Source organism: Bombyx mandarina, chromosome 17 (genome assembly GCF_030267445.1).
Source record: "Bombyx mandarina strain Sakado chromosome 17, ASM3026744v2".
Lineage (NCBI taxonomy): Eukaryota > Metazoa > Arthropoda > Insecta > Lepidoptera > Bombycidae > Bombyx > Bombyx mandarina.
This window is the reverse complement of record NC_143223.1, coordinates 12,472,418-12,491,770: the sequence shown is the minus strand read 5'-3', so window position 1 is coordinate 12,491,770 and position 19,353 is coordinate 12,472,418. Positions and strand designations below refer to the sequence as shown.

Genomic DNA, 19,353 nt, shown 5'->3' with positions numbered 1-19,353 from the left:
TAAATGCGCCACCCACCTTGAGATATAAGTTCTAAGGTCTCAAGTATAGTTACAACGGCTGCCCCACCCTTCAAACCGAAACGCATTACTGCTTCACGGCAGAAATAGGCAAGGCGGTGGTACCTACCCGTGCGGACTCACAAGAGGTCCTACCACCAGTAAAAACTTTTTATATTCGTTAAATCGATTACTTTACTAGAACACTATCTGCAGTTTTCGGCTTGATATTATCTTCTTTTTATACACCCTGTATAAATAATTTCATTACTAAAACTATAAAATGTTAGAAACCGTCAAATCATTAAAACAAACAAGTCATAAACGATAAAAATGTTTTAAGTACGTCTGTAACTCATGAAAATCTCAGTGTGCATATCGGCTGGAGAAAGTGGAAACGTCGTAACTTGCATTTTGGGCTAAGCGATTTCGTACCTTATCATATAATACATCTACAGTACAAAGTTGGTCTCTTCAAGCTACGACAATTCCGCTTTCTTCCTTCGATATGCATAGTGATGCGTTTATTGGCAGCGGCCTGGCGTCCACTCATCATGCAGGCCGAATGCTCATCTACGTACAGTGACAATAAAAAAAACCTTTTTTTGCTTAAGTGGGTGGACGATATCATGGCCCACCTGATGTTAAGTGGTTAACATCAGGTGGTTTCATCAAACATTAGTTTTTACAGTAGTACAACGGCTGCCCCAGCCTTCAAGCCAAAACGCATTACTGCTTCACTGCAAAATAGGCATGGTGGTTGGACCTACCCGTGCGGACTGACAAGACGTCCTACCACCAGTAAAACCTCATCAAATGCTGCGTGCTTGCAAATCTAGCAACACTCTGATATTCTGATAAAACTTTTCGACTTTTTGGCGAGAACGTGAGGAGTGAAGTTGTGTGATTTGTTTTATTTTGTCTATTTAGTGTTTTTTTCAGGTTTAAATGTGTAATAATAGTGGTTTATTAACTGTTTAATATCTGTGAAAATGTGGGAAAATGAAACAAAAGTCAACTGAAAAAATCTCCGTAAATGACCATCATTTTATTGAGATTATATTTCATCCCATATCATCTCATCTTATTTCATTAAATTTCATCCCAGTTGATTAATGTCTCAAATTAATCATCTTCATTTCCTTTCACTCCATATTTATAATTTTTCATAAAAATAAGAATATGAATTAAAATAAGACATGACCTAAAGGTCTTAGTTACCAGGGTCATAAAATCCCTTAAAAAAACTTTTCATTTCGTTTCATTACGCGGCCGTCCGCTGACATGTACAGTGTAAATAGTACCGGTTCCTGTACATAATGCCGCATAGAAGCTGTCACGTACAGAAATTACGTTACGGGGGTAAAGTACAACCGCATTAAACGCGGGACGACCACTGCAGGGCCGCACTCAGGAATGTTGCCAACAAGTTTTCAACGGTATTTACCGAAAAACGATAAGACGGAACGCAGCTATCCCCCATAGTACGAAGAATTCCAATAGAAACTCACACGTATATGTTTGTTATAGACTCTACTTTAAATTGTGTGTCTAGAACAAAAAAAAACTATGATATTTCTGTACAGGGACACTAACGCAAAATACAACTTCGAAGGTGAGCTGTCTCTAATTATACTGAGTCTCCAATTTCTAACAAGGCGTAAAACAAATTTAAATAATAAAAATAATAATTTCGAAAGTTTTCGTGATCTCGACAAAAGACAAGTAAGCGTAGAAAGAAAAATAAATAACCGGCTGTGGCGGGTAGACATCATACAACGCGAGATAATTGACAGATGCCTGAATCTCGCTTACGACATTTTCAAGATAAAGCGCATATATACAAGTTCCGAACAACAACATTCGGACCGTCGGTCTACCGAGCAATATCACCCGCTCGGTGGAAGATCTTCCCTTTGTCGTTAAGCCTCCCAAACCGGCAATTTCAATAATGTAGTCCTACGTACCTATATACTGGCAGACCTGGTTTTCGAAAAAGGTACAAAAAGTCATAAGAAATTATTTTTATTGGCTAAAAACTAACTGGATCCACCTCTGCATTCAATGACACTTCGTTCTCATTTCACTACCTTCTATCTCCGGGTATTCAATTAATGCAAATTATGAATCCAAAGGAAATTGTTTGAATGTTAAACATTTGCTAGATCCGACGCTTAATGGCAACGTAACCTTTATCAGTGATGTTCATTAGGTTTTTTTTGTTTTAGTTTTAAATATATTTTCCCTACCTAATCGCTGATAGCCTAAGCCCTAAGGGACTATTTCAGCTACTCATTTACCGGTAAGTGAGTTCTCGTGCTCAACCTGAGAGAATTTGCTAAAATACGAGGGCGGGATGAAAAGTAACTAGCCACTGCTAGTTAATAATTAAAATTTTAAAAAAATATATGCCTACATATATGTCATTTTTAAATTCGTATTTCTGGTCACCTGTGTTCTAAATTTGAATTTGGTGGCGCGAAAATTTTATTGATTTTTTGTCATATGAAAATAAATTTTAATATATTTCGTCAACTGTTTTCAAAATGGATAAAATTGAACAAAGAGCGGTGATAAAGTTTCTTCATATGAAGGGCATGAAGGGGAAAGATATCTATGACGAGTTAAAGAATGTTTTGGGTGAATGTGCCCCTTCTTATGGCACAGTAAAAAACTGGGTGGCTGAGTTTAAGCGCGGTCGTACATGTGTCCAAGATTAAACCTACCCCGGACGTCCAAAAAGCGTCACGACTCCGGAAATGGTCGTGAAAGTAAATGATATAGTTTTAGCAGATCGACGATTGAAGTTATCTAAAATAGCTAACACTACAGGTATCTCAAAAGAATGGGTACATCATATCCTAAGTGAGGAATTAAATATGAAAAAGTTATTGGCCCGTTGGGTGCCGCGATTGCTTCCTTACGCACGATCAAAAAAGGATTCGGGTGCAAAACTCAAAAAAATGTCTGAACCGTTTTCAGAGTAATAAGGCCGATTTTTTACGTCGATTTGTAAAAGCAGATGAAACAAGGGTTCCGAATAAAAAAATCAATCAAAACAATGGACTCAAGCGGGATGCCCGGCTCCAAAAAGCCATGGCTGTAAAGTCGGCTGGAAAAGTGATGGCTTCCGTCTTTTGGAATGCAGATGGGATCTTGATTACCTTCCTAAAGGTAAAAAAAAACATGTGTGCAATTCACACGTGGTAGAAGTGAAACCTTCCAAAATTAAAATACAATTATCCTAAACGTCTTAAGTATATGTAAAATTTTGTCATTAGTAAATAATTGTAAGTTAGCGCCCTCTGTGAATTGATATTTTAATTTCACGTATAATCCTAAATTAAAATTCACTACAAGAGCTTTCATACACACATTAGTATTAAAGTCTCTTACCTGTCGTTTTTTCCGTTGCATCCGGTTTGAAATCAGAAAGATTCTAAAGAAGTTTTCACTTCAACAATTAATGGAGAATACTACGCTAATCTTCTAGATAATCTTCATCAATGTATTCAGCAAAAACGACCAGGCTTGGTGAAAAAAAATCATCTTCCACCAAGACTACGCCAAGGTTCACACATGTGTTAAAGCTATGGGAAAAATCAATGAATTGAAGTATGATTTGCTACCCCACCCACCTTATTCGCCTGATCTAGCGCCATCAGACTTCCACTTATTCCCTAAGCTCAAAACTTTTTTGGGCGGACAGAAATTTTGCCAGGTTCACGGAGACTATGTCGAAAAATTAAATTAATTTTATCACGGAAAGTTAAGTGTTTTATTATTAACCTAGTTACTTATCATCCCGCCGTTGTAGTAGTGCTTCACTGAATGTACCACCGGATCGGTATCGCGACCCACTGAAAATATCCGGCGAGAAATTCAGTGGGTTGCGTTTAAGGGCTAGTTCGATCGAAATATTCATCGTAATCGACAGTCAATGATATTGAACATATACAAACTGGATCATATCATACTTTCAAAATATACTATTGCTGCCAATATAGTTACTAGCGAATAAAAAATCAGAACCCGAACGCATATTTGTTCAATTGATTATTCCTTCTTACGTGTACAAAAACCGTTGTCGGTAACTAAAACCGATGGCATATTCCCGACAGAATAGAAGTAAAAACTTGCGACCACGAAATCATATTTTAGTAACGTTATTTTCTTTTCAATGCAGCACAATCAAAAATCAAGAGGCACGTGGATTCCGAAGTCTCGAGGGAAAGGGAGGAGCGACCATAAACTGACTTCGGTTTCTATTACGGATTTATAAGATACAGCCATATCGAAAACGATAGTTATTAAATAACAAAACAATAATAGTATTAAACTAACGCAATGTGAACGCCAAACTGGATTTACTTGTGGTAATTTGTAATTCCAGGACCTCAGGGGTCGATTCTACTATTCGGCCTCTTTCTGCTGCAAAGCAATCAAACTTTCCAGACTGGACTATGACTGTGATACAATACAATTCATGACGACGCCTGTAGCTGAAAGTAAGTATTGTACTTTTTAACGAAGCATGTTGCTGATAACTTTATTTCTGTAATCTGAAGAAGCATGTTGCGGATAATAACATGTACTTTTAGGTTAGGAATATTGTGTTCTTATAGTACTAAAAATGTGTTTGTTTGAATTATATTAAATTAAAAGACTTAGTTATGTCAAATTCAGAGTTCGGTCACATGTCTTACAAATAAATAGATTTTATACATACCCTCAAAAAAACAGCAATTAAATACATGTTTAAAAGACTCGTCGTATATTGAACTCTTCGTAATCCTCACCCTTTAAAATTTTAAGGTCGCGTCACATGTCTTGAACATCGTATCTCGTTAATAGAGACGCAACATCTGCGAGAAATAAAAGTCGAGCAATAGAAAAAATAAACTTTTCCCATTTTGCACAATCAAGTATCAAACACAAACGGCAACCCAACAATTTTATTACTCTGGCTTAATATCTTGTACATGATCACCAGTAAAATAAGAATATCACTTAAATTTTTATTCAACGAAATATTCGAGGGTATTCTTTTTTCTTTTAAAGTAATTAATTTACTTATTCTTACTTGCTAACTTATTCCCATCAAAATATAAAAAAAAATGGCGGCTAGAATTTCGCGCGACAATTAAATTTGGAATATTGTAATAGCCATTTGGGACACTCCTCGGTACATAAATCTAAATACTAATTCTAATGGCCTATTACTATGTCTATGTAATCGTAGATTTTTTTATCATTTCAAAATACGATGTAATTAATACCTTTGCAATAAAAGATAATTTAATTAATCTCTTTTAATGTGATCTCTTAATGTATTTAATGATTGTTACAGCCTAATTTATTGAGACCAACCCAGACATACACGTATAATTACAGCAAAATGTATCATTTGCATTTTTATAACATATTTTATTTCAAAATCGATCTATATGAACTAAGTCCCCTTGCATAGCTAAAATACAAAACAATCATCATGCAGAACCCATTTTTAACACCGGAGAAATACTCGTAATGATTTCCTTTTTATTCAAAATTAATACTACTTGTAGATAAAAACTGTATATATTATTTTATTTTTTGGTAAGACATATCCCATGCATTTTCTAGATAAAGACCCTTTTTTTGCTTATAAAGGTATATTTGTAAATGACTATAACGTTTTTTTCCGTTTTGAAGATACAAATATACTATTTTCAGATGTTACCCTATGCTTGTGCTATATAAGACCTTGCCTATTTCCATATTTCTAAATGAAAAAATAAGACCATATCTTTTAATGGCTTTGACTGACAAGAATAGGATATTTACGACTTCCTTCCGCCGTAGACCTTACAGCGTACGATTTAGGTACTAATTTTAACTTGTTATCCATTTTTAAATAAAGATTTTTTTAAGCAATATTGACTTTGTTATCACAAAAAAGTGATCTTGTAAGTTTTTCTTTGTTTTCCTTTTGAGAGTCGGGACCGTAAAAATGACAATCACAGCTAAATTATGATTAAGCGTTGTGTTATATTTTTCAATTAACTATTCGCTGGTAGCCTTGGGGGCTGGCTATTCCAGCTACGCTCTGACGGGGGTGTTATTAATTGGTTTACAACGCACTGTCTTTTTTTTACTTTTTGGCAGAAGCTATCATAAAAACTATGAATATTTTGAAGTCGTCGTGGCCTAAAGGATAAGACGTCCGGTGCATTCGTATGTAGCGATGCACCGGTGTTCGAATTCCGCAGGCGGGTACCAATTTTTCTAGTGAAATACGTACTCAACAAATGTTCACGATTGACTTCCACGGTGAAGGAATAAGATCGTGTAATAAAAACTAAACCCGCAAAATTGTAATTTGCGTAATCACTGGTGGTAGGACCTCTTGGGAGTCCGCACGGGTAGGTACCACCACCCCGCCTATTTCCGCCGTGAAGCAGTAATGCGTTTCGGTTCGAAGGGTGGGGTAGCCGTTGTAACTTTACTGAGACCTTAGAACTTATATCTCGAGATGGGTGGCGCATTTACGTTGTAGATGTCTATGGGCTCCAGTAACCACTTAACACCAGGTGGGCTGTGAGCTCGTCCACCCATCTAAGCAATAAAAATAATAAAAAAATGCTTGAATCTCACTTACGAATTTTCATATTCATGTTCAATGGTATGTATACAAGTGTATGTATATTTTTACGTTATTTATGTGTGTAATTGTGTATGTATATAGTCTGATATATTATGTATTAGTGGGATTTATTATTATTATTGTTACAATGTGTATTGTATCAATAAGTGAATTGATTAGATTGTACTCTTCTACCCACCTATGTAAAGCTCACCCTCTTTAAGAATGGTTAGCTGGTACAGAACTCAATTGTTGAGTTTAGCTCGATATTTTATAACTTTTCGCAATTATTATATTGTATTAACTGCGTGTACAATAAAGAATAAGAATACATATATATATATATATACAAGCTGCGAAAAATAGCGTTTGGATTTTTCCGATAGTAGATTCATTCGCAAACCAGCTGCCCTTGAACTGTTAGGTATCCTCCGGAGGCGCTCGGGTAGTTGTTAGCAAATCCCATCCCTCCTGACTGAGCCCGTTCTCGCCCGGATTTGGACCCTCCGCGACGTTCTGTCTACATATGTATCGAGTATATTCCACCGGTTCGGCGGAAGATCTTCCCTGTGTGACTAACCTTCCAAAGGTCATAAACGACGCCGAAGGATGGTGCAATAAACAAAGCACTGTAAAAAAGGAATACCCTGCCTATTTCAGCCGTGAAGCAGTAATGCATTTCGGTTTGCAGGTTGCGGCAGCCGTTGTAACTATACTGAAACCTTAGAACTTATATTTCGAGGTAGGTGGCCGTATTTACGTTGTAAATGTCAATGAGCTCCGGTAACCAGGTGGGCCGTGAGCTCGTCGATACAATTAAGCAAAAAAAAATAAAAAAATCTAAGGTGACACAGTGCTTAATAAATCCTCCATTCTACGCAGCGTAACCAATTCTAGCATATTTTTTATCTCTTTCATTCAACTTTGAAGTTAACATCACATTCAAAAACGAAAACTATTACTACGTTTGCACCACAAAAGTGAATGAGGCTGCTAAAGTTTTAGTTGGATTTACACCGCCGTCACTTGGACTATTATTGTAGACCCGATTTCATAGAATTAGGTAAAATTTATCATCCCTTTGTCTGATGTAGATAAATAAATATATTTCGGTTGAAGGATGCGAAATTATTAATCAAGTGGTAAGACTTCGAAATTAAACTTCGATGCGCTCACATTGCTAGTATCTACGTCGCTAAATAAAGATTACACCGCAGATCTTAACGTAAAACGCGCCATTAATGCTAATATACACTATTGAATACTATTCAATCTCTCGCTATTTCGTCGCACTGTGTCTGCACTGCGGAGTCAATTAATAATCCGTTTTTCTTATCTGCTACTGTGAAGCTGTGACGCTGTTTTATTCCAGAGTTTTCCCTCGAAAAAATCACAAGAAGTCTTTATTTATTATAACATACGCGTCAAAAACATATAACTCTACTTTCTTGTACTCACACTTAACGTGAGACGTCTCAAAATTCTATGATTCTTGACGCACCAATAAATAATATGTTATTAAAAAAATATGTAATTCATCGATTGAATATGATAATTTTATAAATGTTCTGGAACGATCTACACGGTGACTGATATCGAACAAAATTCACGAAACATTCTTTATTATTTGACCTTCTGTGGTACAACCTTCGCATGTCTCCAGCGTATAATTTCCCGACATTTCGTCATGAAAGTCAAATATGGTACGAGGTTTTTCAAATTGAATCGCAAATTCTCATATGATATGCGTGTAACGTCAAACGTGTCCATAGATGTCATTTAAAGACGACGAAATCAATTCGATAAATGAAATTATATTATCATTCCTGAATAACAATTCGGGTTTTTTCCCGACAACCTTTTTACACTCGTATATGCGAATACTCTTGAGTGTTGTTTCCTTATAACAGAACAACTGCTTTATGTAAAGAATTGTCTTCATCTTTCGTGGCTATCTACATTTTGACCAATACTAGCGGTCCCGCAGTAGTCGAAATTCGACTAAAATTAATTGAAATTTATAAGTTTGAACATAATTAAGGTTCTGTTGTCAAAGATTATTATACTTCTTTATTCACAGATCTCGCCGAGACCACACTATAAACAAATAATATTAAAGATAAAGAATATTAACTAATTATTCAATCAGTAATTATTTATATTATATTCATTTTAAATAAATAAAGAAATCTTCATTATTATCACGAAGAAATCTATTTCTTCGTCTTCAATCATATAAATAATTATTATTTCCTATTCATTTCTTGCAAATCAACGTAAGAAGAACGAAAAACTGCACTTATAATAAATGTTTTATTGCTTACAATACATCTTATCGTAACAAGAGCAAGAGCTGAACAAACACACAAAGCTTCATAAAAAGTTCCGTAATTAGTCGGAACGTCGGTCAACACCGCGATAAGAAGCTCTAAAGCTCTCGTGAAACTTTCACAATCTCTCACAAACTAACAGGGCCGACATAAAAAGGGTTTTAGTAACTGATCAACTTCACAAAGCTCTGGTTTAATTAATTGTAAGTTTTCTGACGCTCTATAACAGACTAGACATGTCCTGTGGAGGCTGGCATCTGAATCTCGGAAACGGCTCCAACGATTTTCATAAAATTTAGTATACAGGGGATTTCGGGGGCGATAAATCGATCTAGCTGCGATTTATTTTCAGAAAATGTTGTTTTTTTCGTGTTTTCAATAATCAACTTTATCGATAATCAACTTTATGACTCTTCCCGACATCTATTGGTGAATAATAATACTATTTTTCTTAATTGAGAGAAACTAACTCACAACAAGATGGCGTTATAAAAAAAACAGAGTAAAGTTCGGTCATCATCTAGTATTAAATTATACAAGAGCCCTCCTTAAATTAGTTTTTGAACTTACTCGTGAAACATTTTTGCTTAATTGATATTTTATTAAGATATCAGTTATTTTTTATCTAATCTCAGGGTCATATTATATAGCTACACAAAACATTAATAAATCTAAGCACTCCTTTCAGCTATGTTATGTCGTATGTGATTTACGGTTGTCCAAGCTACTCTAAACACCAATGAATAATCGTCTACGAGTAGAAAAATAAGGATTTTAATTTTTGTCACCGAATAAATAAGCACCTATTCTTACACGTGCGCTATGAAACTTTCAACGTTATGATAATATTCCGAACAAACGTTCTGCTCATGTTTATTTATTGCATTTCGACATCTGTAGTCTACTTTTTATTGTGTTTATCGTTGGACAAGCCCGCTCATAACGCGAAGCTAGACCACATTTGGATACAATCTTATTTACATTGTGACGAAGATACACTACGGTATTGCATTTTCGGCCATAGACGTTAGCAATGCCAGAAGCACAGCCAAGCCGCTGCGTACTGCTGAGCACTTTGTGCAAACCTCGAAAGTTTTTTTTGTTTATGATTGAAAGATTACTGGAGGCCTTTTCAGTTTCACCAGGACAGGTAGGCGAGCAAAGGCTAAGCCAGGAGAGGTGGGATTTGCTGACAACTGCCCGAGCGCCTCCAAAGGAGACCTAACAACTGCTTCGCGAATGAATATACTACCGGATCGGAATCGCGACCCGCTGAGAAGATCTGGCGAGAAACTCAGTGGGCTGATGCATGGGTTAGGTTGCACGTCGACCTATTTGTCGAGTTCGACGAGTACGGTTACCACCTCGGAAGATGAACATGTCATAGCGCTCAGGAAACGCCGAGGAGGGTACCTCCAAAAACGATTCTCTTAAAATTCACTGTGGAAGAACGCAGTGATTCCTGATAGTATCGATGAGCTCTGCTTCAATGCGGACGGTGCGATCGTAAACACGAGATTACCGAATCATTTCAAACAAAAAAGTATTTAATGATCTGTAAAACAAGAACTTTCTCTTTCTTTCTTCGGATTTCTTTCGACACGATCACGACGAGATGACTAGTCTATTAAACGTCTCGTTGTATAGAGAAGGTTGGACGGTACAAGACCACGCGAGGGTCACCAATGCGGTGGATCGACCAAATTAAAACTTCTGTGGGAGGTCCCCTAAATTAGTCCAGTAGAATGGCCTTGAGCAGGGACAGATGGCGGGACATCGTGAGACGCATCAAGTCTGTTGTGATGATCACGACCACTGTGTCCAGAGTGACACGATTGTGAAGAAAAAAAACAACAATTACAATGCTATTCAAAGGACCGAACCAAACCAAACAACTGGCATCACCAAGTCAGACCACGACAGTGCGCTAAAACTGTCACTCAAACCCGTCGAATAGAAACCACAGTGCATACATACGTAACTGAAATACTTACTGATACAATAACGAAACAAACAAACGAAACTGTTTATGTTTTAATATATCGAATTTACAGAACTTCTACCCTTTAAGTTTTTAGAACGAAGTTCCTTTTGGGACGATGCGAAGGGGTACCCTAACCGGGAAGAACCGTCCGTAACGTAAGATTTTTATTAGTAATGCACACAGTGTACGACTTAACTTTGTAATAACGTACAAAAAAGAACATATTTTTATTATATAAATATTTTTTATAACTCATTGTGAATAAAATAAAGTTGATAACTTTGTAAAGTAGTTTTATTTTATTTTTATCAATAAAAAATCATAATAAAAATGTATACCCGAATAATTATTTTCTTTATACCTCGAATAGAACTTAAAATTAATATTTTTATAATAGGGAACATCGTTCCTATCCGGTGTCCCAAACATCTTTATTATTTGTTATTTTTTCTATATCCCTTGTAGATTACGAATGCCACCTGCTGATGCGTTTTTTTTTTTTCTCTCTCTCTAAAACGAGAGACAATTCATTATGATTCATACGTTAGATAAATTTGAATAAAGGTTTTCTTGTGATTAAAACTGAATGAATTTTAAGACTAGAATGGATCGGAGCTAGGAGATTTATTGGCATTTCTGATATATGACCCAAATATAAATAATTATATGCAGCTTTAAGTTTGTTTACGTCTTTGCGATTTCGTAACAACTCTTAAACCTTTCAAACAACATATTAATGGAAAAGGAATGAACAAAACCTTATATTAATTCATATAGTTTCGAAGTAGCTGTATACATAGATTTGCTCCTAACAATTATATAGTTAAGGGCTTTTTTCCTACCTAATCTTGAGATACCATATCAGCGTAACCGGGCGAGGGGCTTTATTAAAATACTCAATATTGAGATCGTTGAAAGATTTTAGTACCGAATTAAATAAAAGTTTTAGCTTGTGTAACAATGAGATAAAGTAAAAAAAAATTAAGCTAAAATTAATTCTGTTTCACACAATGTTTAGAAAAAACTAAGCTTAATACAGGGCGTAAGGAAACTATATATCACTAAAGGTGCCGCCCGAACCAGCTATGTGGCAGTTCGGTAGCCCTACGTTCCTTCGAAATTAGGAATCCTGCGGGCACCCGATTTTAATACGCTTTTATTAGCTTCAGACGTATGTATGTTTGTAACGGAATCTTTGAACATGATTTTGACCCCCTTCAAAACGTCGGATTAACTCGAAATTTAGTATACTTATTAAGGACCGATGACAATTCAATATTAAAAAAATATTGAAAAATTCAACTAAAACTTTTAAAAATAAATAATAGTTTCAAAAAACTAACAAAATACGCTTTTATAGAAAATCCAACTAAAAAATAGAAAATAAATTTTAATATATTTGAATTAAAAATAGTGTAAGAAAAAATTATTTTATTGTAAAATAGCGTGGGGTGTTTTTCAGGATATTATCAAAATAACCCTTCTACTCATATCTGTTCATAAAATATTTATAACTTCTGATACCATGCACCCCACGCTTTTTTTTACAATAAAATAATTCTTTCTTATACTATTGTTAATCAAAATTATTAAAATTTATTTTCTATTTTAGTTGGATTTTCTATATATAGAAGCCTATTTTGTTAGTTTTTTTAAACTATTATTTATTTATTAATACAATGAGCAAATTTTCAATTTAATCCGACGTCTTGAAATTATTGAAAAATACCTTTAAAAATTTACATCGATAGATACAGGAAAAACTAATAAAGCGGTGTTAAAACTTTGCCAAAACGACTTCATTTATGGGTTTTTTTTATTGCCTTTGTAGGCAGACGGGCATACGGCCCACCTGATGGTGAGTGGTTACCGTCGCCCATGGACTTCAGCAATGCCAGGGGCAGAGCCAAGCCGCTGCCTACCGCTTAATACTCTCCACAAGCCTCGTTTGAAGAAGGATATGTCATAGCGCTAGGGAAACACCGTGGAGGGGAGCTCATTCCATAGCCGGATGGTACGTGGCAAAAAATATCTCTGGAAACGCACTGTGGATGACCGCAGTGGCTCCAGGTAGTATGGATGAACTCTACTCCGGTGGCGGGCGGTGCGATGGTAAAAACGAGATGCTGGTATCATCTCGAACAATTCCTCAGAGCACTCCCCATTGAACATACGGTACAAAATACAGAGGGAACCGAAGTCCCTCCGCAGACCCAGAGGTTCCAAACGATATACGATATATAGGTATGGATTGTGATACACCCTGTATAAGTGAATAATATGTTCGTAGGTATAATAAGAGCATGTTGTGTTTGGCAGAAGCGATCATAAGACGCGCTAAGAATCTACACGTATTCAAGGAGTAACATCGCGATTATTTCTACCATAGTTTAATGCAATTAAGATTTAGAGTACACAGGCTGGTGGTACCTACCCGTGCGGACTCACAAGAGGTCCTACCACCAGTAATAACGCAAATTATAATTTTGTGGGTTTGATTTTTATTACACGATACTATCCCTCCACTGTGGAAGTCAATTCATTAGAAAAATTAGTACCCGCCTGCGGAATTCGAACACCGGTGCATCGTAAGGTACGAATCCGCCGGTCATCTAACCTTTAGACCAGGACGCCTTCTTCTAACTACTGAGCACCATATCTGACGTAATCTCGTCCAGCGGTCAACAAAAAGATAAAGACGTCCGGTGCATTCGTGTTGAAGCGATGCACCGGTGTTCGAATCCCGCAGGCAATTTTTCTAATGAAATACATACTTAACAAATGTTTACGATTGACTTCCACGGTGAAGGAATAACATCGTGTAATAAAAAACTAACCCGCAAAATTATAATTTGCGTAATTACTGGTGGTAGGACCTCTTGTGAGTCCACGCGGGTGGGTACCGCCACCCTGCCTATTTCTGCCGTGAAGTAGTATAGAATGCGTTTCGGTTTGAAGGGTGGGGCAGCCGTTGTAACTATACTTGAGACCTTAGAACTTATATCTCAAGGTGGGTGGCGCATTTACGTTGTAGATGTCTATGGGCTCCATTAACCACTTAACACCAGGTGCGCTATGAGCTCGTCTACACATCTAAGAAATAAAAAAAGAGACTACAAGCATATCGCCTCACAGATACCACTTAAATTTCGAAGACTAGAAATTTCATTACGCTCCTAATAGAAGGACACTCATAATAGGACAAATCGTTAAAATCTTACTCAGACTGGAGACAAATTTTGAAACATTCTCTTGTTTTTAATTATTACAGTAATTTCAGGGGCTTAATTAACAGAAACGAGGGTAGTTAACCGAGTGTCCTTGACTGAGGGGATAAGTCTTAATTTAGACAATTTAATACTTAATGGGACAAATAAAACAGTTTTAATGTGAACTGTATTTTCATTTAAGGTGGACATACCAACTCTCGGCCCATCCAAGTGTTTAGCAGAATCAATACAACGCGAATATCATCGCTCACGATGAGAGAAATGATATTAAAATTTTAATAAAAAATTAAGAACCAATTTTTTTCAAATTAAATGAAAACATCATTAATATTGTCGAAATTAATTAATCATTAAAGTTAAATCAAAAAGTACGGGTCAGACTTTAACAAAAGTTCAATAAGACCATGAAAAGCAATGTTATATCGACTTTTGATATTATGATAATGATAGAAGATAGATACTCAAAGAAACCAAATATAATCATTCTCATCATTATTACTTAGTATTAGTGATCATTCTTTTATCTATAATTCGCTTCGGTACCTCGACCTATACTATCAATTTCATTCCAACATATACAGAGTATGCAAACAATTGCGGTTATCTGCACAATAGCAAATCTCAGTTCGGATTCAATTGGCATTCAACATTGAACTAAATATACAAGATTCATGAACACGGCAAAACTGCTTTATCGTTTTCAAAGCGGCGCTTGTGTCCGCACGGGTAGGTACAACCATACTACCGATTTCTGCCGCAATCGTGCACCCCGGTTCCAAGTTTGGAGCAGCGGTTGCACTGATACAATTGAAACTCGCGTCCCAAAATCGAGGGCCGCATTTACGTTGTGGTATGGCCAGCGGTAACAACGGAATCAAAATGTATTAGAAATACGTAATATTGACGGTCGTTATCTCAAGCACGATCTTAGCCCGGTTAACTTAAAATCTAAAACTACGGAATACAATGTCGGATGCTTTACTTGAGGTAGATTAGGCGATAGGCAGTGACTTAGCTGTGCTCTAGGCATATCTGATGTCCGTGAACATTGATGATAAATTACCGCAGGTCAGTATGTCAGTTTCCATATTAATGTAAAAAAAAGTATTTTCATTCACACAAAAAATTACCATACACCTGGCATTGGTGATGCCAAGATGCCAACCTCGACAAGCTATCAAACGGACTACTTGTTTATTTATTAATTATTTAAAATCAGTAATTATCCAGACACGCAAAACATATCGCAAGTAATTAGAATTGTTTGTTGGTACAACGTGCATATTTAGTATATAAGAAATCGTGAGTGTTAACTTGGACAGCACTTACTGTGAACATTGAATTGTATAAATAATTCAAATAATATTTTTTTTATTGCCCTTGTAGGCAGACGAGTATACGGCCCACCTGATGGTGAGTGGTTACCGTCGCCCATGGACTTCAGCAATGCCAGGGGCAGAGCCAAGCCGCTGCCTACCGCTTAATAAATGGTAAATAAAATTGTCTTAGAGATCACATTCAGGTGATGCTGCCTACATGCAAAAGCATATTTAAAAAAATCTATTTAATTCAAATAATCGGTTACAAGAACACTCCTATTCCTACCCTAAAATCATATCAGTGTCACGTCCCTAATTCGCTATTGATTGTGCCGAATTATCTCATTTTTCCATTTTCCATGTTTTTTATAATTATCCACTTTTAGTGCTACGCCTCTCAAATTCGATCCTCGAACAGCCGTCAACACTGAATTGAACAATAATCGACTAGAAAGTAATCGGTTGATTTTGAACTGAACGAATGTATGTGCATAGCACTGATTAAAATATGCGCTTTTTTATTAACAATTAAAAGTGATATGAGAAAACAATTTTTAAAATGTATAAATTGATAACTGAAAACGTAAGACTTATTTGTAGCTAGTCAAAACTCTTTTGTCCTTAAATATTGTGGCCTGATGTTGTGATACTTACAGAAATTTATTAAGACCTTTTATACCTAGTCCGAAAAAAAACCCATTTCAAACGGAAATTAAATTTAAGAACGTATCAAATTATATCTATTTCAAAATTTAACGATCGCTTTCACAAAACACTTTGAAATTTATATTTAAATAACATTTTCCTAAAATAACTTTTTAATCTTCCCACGTGTAAGGCAAAATAAATTCTTAAGCGGACGCGACACGCTCCGTAAGTGACGGACAGACTAATGGTTTCTTTTAATTAAACATTTCCTACATGTAAACACGGCTAGTATTATTTTAATACGTATAAAAAATATTTTATGCAACAACTATACGTTTTCAATCTAAAAACAAGTAAAATAATTGTTTATATTAAAACTAAACTAATAGTACTCACCTTATTAATTAAACAAAAAAAATAAAAATAAAACACTAATAATATTTTAGAAAAATTACAAAGGTTCACTTAATAGTCAAAACTTTTATCGAATTTTCACGATTCACTTATGACGCCGGCCGCAGATTTCGAAATTCAAATTAGTTCGTAATTTGAAAAGGAGCGCGAAAACTCCCGTGCGTACGGGACACAGTTTCAGGCGAACTGAAGACGCCAGCCAGTACAGAACAGAATGAAAGCGCTACGCTCATGCGCTCTATCATTATATACCGCGGGTTTTTCACGCCATTAGAAAATGTATACCCAGACAACAAGGTAGACAGCGTTTAAACAATAAAATTGACAGCCAAATATAATTTAGAAAAAACAAAAATTAGCTAACAATTGAATTATATACTCCCAATGGGTAAAAACCTAAAAATCAAAAGCCTTCTATGTTAATAGTTTATTTATTAACTTATACAAAGGTGCCTTTCTAAATTGGGGATCATTTAAAAAAAGTTGGTCATGTATTTTTTAAGTTATAATTTTTCTTCTGATTTTAATGATTGTTTTCGTAGCAAGCTTGTGCGATAGAATCCACCTCCGATCTCTGCCAATATAGTTTAATATGATGTTTATAAATATATTTCTAGTAATTATACTTCCAATATAGTTTAATAATATTATAATATTCTCTCATAGCTCTCGTATATTATGAATACAAAATTACGACAAATTAGTACTCACTAGATACGTAGTAACCGCCCGCGAATTGTGGAGTATAAGCGTATAAATTTTCCCACAATAATGCCAAATAGAGCGAAAGTAATTGGCATCACAAATCATAAGAAGGCCATAAACTGTACGAGAGAATTTTTTTAGTGTTAACTTTTATTAAGTGGTTACTGGAGCCCATAGACATCTACAACGTAAATGCGCCACCCACCTTGAGATATAAGTTCTAAGATCTCAGTATAGCTACAACGGCTGACTCATACTTCAAACCGAAACGCATTACTGCTTCACGGCAGAAATATGCAGGGCGGTGTTGCCTACCCGAGCGGCCTCACAAGAGGTCCTACCACCAGTAAATACCAGTAACTAAATAAATAAAAATGTATATCGAGGAGTAAAAGGCTATTTGGTTTGAGTGACATTTTGCTTAATATGCGACATTTCACTTTGTAACTAAAGGTGCATTTTATTTCATATTAGCATCAAACAGTTCGATGTTTTTAATTGAACTTCAATTAAGTTTACTCCATTAAAATAGGTGAAAAAGTTTTTTTGTTATGACAATTTTTTAAAATTTTAAACTTTAATTGGCTCTGCTGTAAATTAGAAAAATGTCGCATCAACCAAATAAATAATAGGCTTTCACCCCTCGGTACGATGCCACTCACACACGGATTTTTACGATTAATATCCCTGTAAAATTGTGGCAATTAACAATCTTCAACAACAAACTTCAATGACTTTTTCATAAAACCAGAGAAGACATGTCCAACGATTTTGTTTAATTTTCCTACACTGATGCACTTTCATAGATGCCAAACATTTAATAAGTCACAATCATACTACATATAAGCCGGAAAAATCACTAAATTATCAAAATAAAATTATTGACTTTTTGCATTCCCGCCAATTAATTCCGCGGGAAAATTTGACAGCAGCTTTACCAACTTTTCAAAAATATTACACATAAAGAGTTTGAGTTTGACTTGAAAAAAATAATACACACAGAGCAACTTCAAAATAAGTAATCATTTCTCTTGATATATTTCTCGCGAACCATCAATGTTGGTCTATTAATTGTCCTCGTACGGATAGATCACGACCATCCTGTCTTTTGAAACCAAATACCGCCGGTGTTCAACCCAACCATGAGTTCCTCTTTGGAAAGCTGTGGTTTAATTAATTGTAAGTTTTTGACGCTCTATAACAGACTAGACATGTCCTGTGGAGGCATCTATGTATATTAAATTATACAAGAGCCCTCCTTAAATTTGTTGTTAGTATTTAGTCGTGAAACATTTTTGTTTAATTGATATTTAATTAAGATATCAGTTATTTTTTATCTAATCTCAGGGTCATATATATATACATCGTCAGCGGAACCACGACCACTCTGACAAGAATGTCTGACTAAGAAGTTCAACCCAACCCTTATACATAACCACTAGAGACTATACGAGTCTCTAATTTCTCTAAGACCACTCCGCGGAGAAATAAACGGTAGTCATACTCATGAGCAACATCACTTTGGCAATACTCTTCTACAAAGTAATCAGCCATAAGCTGTTAAGGCTGTCCACTCTAAAAATTACCTTCTCATGCAGTGTGGGATGTTCTCCAGTTTGGGGTCGGTTACTAAAGTAGGCAACGTTAGCAAAATGTTGAGATATTAACGTACATAGCGAAAGCTATCGAACCAGTTTCTAAAGTTCATACCGATAACAGATAGAGAATGATATAATATGTTAATACAATAATAGGAGTTAAAGTATTAAATTGCCGTTTTATTATAATAGGTATATACTTATACTTATTATATAATTCGATTTGACATAGAACTTTCATGGTTTGAGATTTTTGAGTGAAACTTTTTTCAAATGGTACTTATGAGGTTTTTCATTTAAAATGTGCAACATTCGATTATCGACTTTCAGTTATTTTCTTTATTCAGCTTATACAAGAAAGATGGATACTTTGAACATTCTAGTGATTTTTAATATGAGTTACGACGCGGAACTAACGCTGCAGAAATAGCTCGCAATGTCAATGTTGCGTTTGGAGAGGGGACTGCTAATAAACGCACCGTGCGATTTTGGTTTAAATGCTT

The 19,353-nt window shown here is 35.6% G+C and overlaps 1 protein-coding gene across 2 annotated transcripts in view; it reads right to left on the bottom strand.

Annotated features, from left to right (window-relative positions):
- The window catches only part of wake (ankyrin repeat and fibronectin type III domain containing protein wide awake), a 284,830-nt gene extending 268,113 nt beyond the window's left edge, over positions 1-16,717 (bottom strand). For both annotated transcript variants that reach the window (XM_089734489.1, XM_089734493.1), the window contains exon 1: positions 16,530-16,717. The gene's annotated coding sequence lies outside the window, so the exon portion shown is untranslated. The remainder of the gene's footprint in view (positions 1-16,529) is intronic.
- Positions 16,718-19,353: the final 2,636 nt, after the last annotated feature.